Source organism: Lemur catta, chromosome 14, assembly GCF_020740605.2.
Source record: "Lemur catta isolate mLemCat1 chromosome 14, mLemCat1.pri, whole genome shotgun sequence".
Lineage (NCBI taxonomy): Eukaryota > Metazoa > Chordata > Mammalia > Primates > Lemuridae > Lemur > Lemur catta.
The window spans coordinates 59799517-59804864 of NC_059141.1; the positions used below are offsets into that span (position 1 = coordinate 59799517).

The 5348-nt window shown below is 31.9% G+C and overlaps 1 non-coding gene across 1 annotated transcript; it reads right to left on the bottom strand.

Moving 5' to 3' along the window:
* Positions 1-3453: 3453 nt before the first annotated feature.
* On the bottom strand, positions 3454-3560 carry LOC123650489. The gene has a single exon (XR_006739358.1). It is a non-coding gene; the product is annotated as a U6 spliceosomal RNA (small nuclear RNA).
* Between the last annotated feature and the right edge of the window lie 1788 nt (positions 3561-5348).

The window sequence follows — 5348 nt, forward strand, 5'->3', positions numbered from 1 at the left end:
CCAGGCAACTTTAAATTGTAATTTCTCTAGAGATGTAACAAAGTAATTAAGAAAAGCAATGAACTATTAAAAGAAAAATGAATAAATGAACACAACTGTTAGCATAATTGTTTCTACTGGCAGAGACTAGTAGCATGGCCACAAAGACAAACTTTTACAGGTATATTTTGCCAGAAATGGACCATTTTTTTGTTTGGGGATTTTTAAAAAGGAATGGAAAAAAAATTCTTAAATTCTCTTTTCCTTGGTAAAATTTCTTTCCATGAAATACCAAACAAACAAACAAACAAATAACAACAAAAGCAATAAAAAAAATATGTGGTTTAATTTCTGAAAAAAAGATAAAAGTTTATTTCAAATACTAATATATATATATACACATATATATATATATATATAAAACACCTATTCATGACAATATTCCTCTCAAAAAAAATAGGAATAGGAATGGAGGGAAAGCTCTTTCACTTGATAAAGAGTGTCTTCAAAAAAGCTACATAAAATATAAAATATTATATTTTATGGTGAAAGAGTGAATACTTTTGCCCTGAGTTTGGGAACAAGGCAAGGATGTGTCCTTCATCACTCTTACTTAACTCAGCATAGCACTGGATCTTGTAGCCAGTGCAAGAAGACAAGAAAAGGAAATAAAAGTATACAGACTAATGAAGAAAAACGCATCCCTATTTGCAGATGACGTGATGGTCTACATAGAAAATTACAAGGAATCTGTAAAACTCTCCTGGAACTAATAAGTGAGTACAGCAAAGTCACAAGATACTAGCAAGAATGTGTGGACATAAAAATTAAAAATACCATATCATATGAAATTGCTCAAAAACAAAATACTTGTACGTAAATCTAACAAACATGCTCAATACTTGTATGCTGAAACTACAAACCTCTGAGTAAAGAAAATCAAAGAAAGCATGTAATGTTCATAGATTAGAAGTTTTAACATATTAAAGATATCAATTTTCTCCTAATTGATATACAGGTTTAATGTAATTCCTACCAAAGCTCAATAAGAGTTCTGTGAATATGGCAAGAATTCTAATATTTATAAGGAAAGACAATAGAACTAGAATAAAACAATTTTGGGAAGAATTTGTACTCATTCAAGAGTTATTTTATAACTATAGTAACTAAGACTCTGTAGCTTTGGCAGAGGGATAGACAAATAGCTAATGGAATAGAGAATCCAGAAATATACCCACACAAATGTGCGCAACTGATTTTTTTTTTTTTTTACAAAAGTGAAAAACCAATTCAGTGGAGGAATGACAGCCTTTTTCATAAATGGTCCTAGAGAGGTTGGATATCCATATGCAAAACAATAAAATGATGTGTCTCACACCTTATACAAAAAATGATTCAAAATGGAACATCAACTTAAATGTTAAATGAAAAACTATACAACTTAAAAAATAAAAAATTGTCAAGATCTAGAGTGAGGACAAGAGTTTTTAGACTTGACAACAAAAGCATGATCTAAAAGGAATTATTGATAAATTAGATTTCATCAAAATTAAAAACTTTTTCTGTTTGAAATATCATGTTAGGATGATAAAAAGACAAGCTACATTGTATGAGAAAATATTTTCAGACAAAATATCTAACATATCCAACAGTATCTAGACTATAGAGCTCTCAAAGCTCAACAACAAAAATTTATTTAGAAAATGGGCAAAATAAATGAAGAGACATTCTGTTGAAAAATATATAGAAAAAAATATACATTAGCCAGTAGGGTAATGACAAGTAAAACCACAATGAGATGTCACTACACATTTATCATAATGCCTAAAAACAATAATTAGTTAAAGGGACAACACCGAATGCTGACAAGGATGCAGAGAAACTGGATCACTCATACATCACTGTTGGGAATGTAAACAGCACAGTTAGTCTAGAAAACAGTCTGGCAATTTCTTATAAAACTAAATATAAAACTACCATATGACCAGCCAGTGCATTTCAGGGCATTTATTCTAGAAAAAATAAAAATGTAAGTTATGCAAACATCTATACATGAATGTTTATAGCAGCTTTATTCATAATACCTCCAAACTGGAAACAATGCTTATATTCTTCAACAGATGAACGGTTAAACCAACTATGATACATCCATACCATGGAATAATACTCAGCAATAAAAAGGAGCAAAATATGGATACACACAACAATCTGGATGAATTTCCAAAGAATTATGCTGAGTGGAAAACAGCCAATTCCAAAAGTTTCCATACTGCATGATTCTACTTATATGACATTCTTGAAATGACAAAATTATAGAGATGGAGAACAAATTAGTGGCTGCCAGGGATTCAGGAAGAGGACAGGGTCAAGTGGGAAATGGGTGTGGATACAAAAGGGTGACATGAAGGAGCCTTGTATGATAGAAGTGTTCTATATTTTGACCATCAATTTCAGTATACTAGGTTATGATTTTGCACAGTAGTCTTGCAAGTTGTTATTACTGGGGTAATTAGGTAATGTGTACATGGGATCTCTCTATATAATTTCTCACAGCTGCATGTAAATCTATTACGTAATTATCTCAAAATAAGTTTATTTAAGAAGAGCAAACTAGGTATTTTTTTTTAACTCAGAAAATCATGAACTCTAAAATTTCACAGACCTAGAACTGAGTTAGAAGAGTCATTTTGGGAATAATTGAACCTTTTTGGTATTTCCAAAATCTTTTTATTTTATTGTGGTCATATATATATATGTATATATATATAAGATATATATATATATACATATATATATATATAGATAGATAGATAGATAGATAGTTAATTTACGTGACAAACAGAAAACGATTCCCCAAAGATAATGAGTTTATTTGGGAGTGCATGGGAGATTTGCAAATCTGGTATATGAACGTTAAGGGGCAATCCAAAGACGTTGAAGCAAGGGGAAGCTTTTAAAAGGAAAAGAGAAAAATACATGTAATTTGTTTTGAAACAAAGAGAACATTGGCTATAGGGGCTTATCACAGGAGTTGCTGCCAGTTCATTAGTGGAGACAGTGTGTCAGGCAAGTGTTTTTGTGTATCCAGCTAGCTGTCCCTGGGACTCATGTAGCAAGCTGCAGTTTAGAAAGTCCTTGGCAAAATTTCCTATTACAGGCGTTATGTGCATAAGAGCCCTTCAGGGAGTCTGTAATAGCTTTTATCATAGGCACATGTGTGTGAGGTCCCTTCCTTCTCAGCCTCCTGGGTTTATTTATTTATTTTTTGTTAGGATTTGACACTAGTGACTCCATTTTGATTCTGATAACTTTCATAATACCATAAAATTTACCATTTTAACTATCAAGGGTATAGTTCAGTGGCATTAAGTACATTCACATTATTGTTCAGCCATCACCAACATCCATCTCTAGAACTTTTTCATCTTCCCAAACTGAAACTCCATACTCATTAAACACTAACTCCTCATTCTCCAAAGTATATAAGACTTTATGAGTTTTTATGCCATCCTTTTGCAGGCGCCTTGCTAATTTACTCTGCATCATTTCAGTTTTAGTATATGTGCTGACAAAGTGAGCATCCAAATACTTTCTTTTTGGTGGCTGTTTTTCCCCCTACACATGATAATATCTGGGTGGTAATTCAAAGACATCATGCCTGGAACCCTGCGATTTGCTTAATATGTTGTGGTTAAGAAAGTCAGTTGTTGGATCTGATTATTTTTCCTTGAGACAATTTCACAGGTATTTTAAAGATTGTGTTTGTTAGTAAATTGATACAGTTTGGAATGATCCACTTCTCTCTCTCTCTTCCTCTCTCTCTTTTTTTTTTCTTTTTTTGGTTGTTGTCTGCTCTATGAGACATATGGTTGAGTTAACTAGAGATGCTCTTTTTTCTTTTTTTTTTACCCTAAAATTTTGCGTGTCTGTGGATTATGTGAACATGGAGAAGTTCTCAGGGAAGGACAATTCTTTTGTAATGTGAGAAACCAGCTATTTTAGTACATTGTTCTTGGTAACTTTTGCCTCTCTCTTTCTGTTTTTAAATGCACAGGATTCTAAACCTTCCATTTTAAAAGCTTAACCTAGTCTAATTGTCACCTAAAATTGACCATCACATGTGGTTTGCAAATATTTTCTTCCAGTGTGTGTCTTGTTTTTTGTTTTCCTTAAAGGTATTTTACACAGAGAAAAAGTTTTTAATTTTAATAAAGTTGAATTCATAATTTTTTCCTTTCATGGATTTTGCTTTTGTTGTGTCTAAAAATTTATTGCCGAACCCAAAGTCACAAAAATTTTCTCCTATGTTTTCTTTCCTAAGGTTTATATTTAGCTCTATGAGCCACTTTGAGTTAATTTTTGTGAAAGGTGTAAGGTTCCTTTTTTTTTTTTTCGGCTTATGGACATCAATTTGTTCCAACATCATGTTATAAGGAATAATCTTTACATAATCCTTCTCCATTGAATTGCCTTTCTCCTTCATCAAATTTCAGTTGACTATATTTGTTTGGGTCTATTTCTGGGCTCTCTATTCTGTTTCGTTGAGTATCGCTTCATTTGCCAATGTCACACTACATTGATTATCGTAGCTTTATAATACATTGTAAAGTCAGATGGCATCAGTCTTCCCAGCTTGTTCTTCAGTGTTGTCTTGACTATTCCAGGTCCTTCGCCTTTCATATAAACTTTAGAATCAGTTTGTCTATACTCAAAAAACACCTTGCTGGAATTTTGATTGAAATTGCATTGAACCTATAGATTAATTTGGGAAGAACTGACATCTTAGCAATGTTGAGTCTTTCTGCCTATGAACATGGAATGTCATTCTATTATTTAGATCTTCCTTGACTTATTTTAGCAGAATTTTGTAGTTCTATCCATATAGATCTTATATATATTTTGTTAGATTTACATCAAATCATCTCCTTGTTTGATGTTATTTTAGATGGTATTATGCTTTTAATTTCAAATTCTATTTATTCATCGCTGTTACATAGGAAAGCAATGGAATTTTTGTATATAAACCTTGTATTCTGTGGCCTTGCCATAACCACTTATTATTAATAGTTCCAGGACAGTTTTTGGTGCTGTTGTTGATTCTTTGGGATTACATAGGCTATAATGTCATTTGTGAGCAAAGACGGTTTCATTTCTTCTTTTCCAATCTTTATACCTTCTTTTTTCATTTTCTCTATTACCTTATTAGTTATGACTAGTATAATGTTGAACAGGAGTAGTGAATGAGAGAAAATCCTTATCCTGTTCCCTATATCAAGGTCCACACAAGGGTTTTTTGGAGATATTTATCAAATTATTAGAGTTCTTCTCTTTTCTAGTTTTCTGAGAGTTGTTCTTATTCTAAAATCATG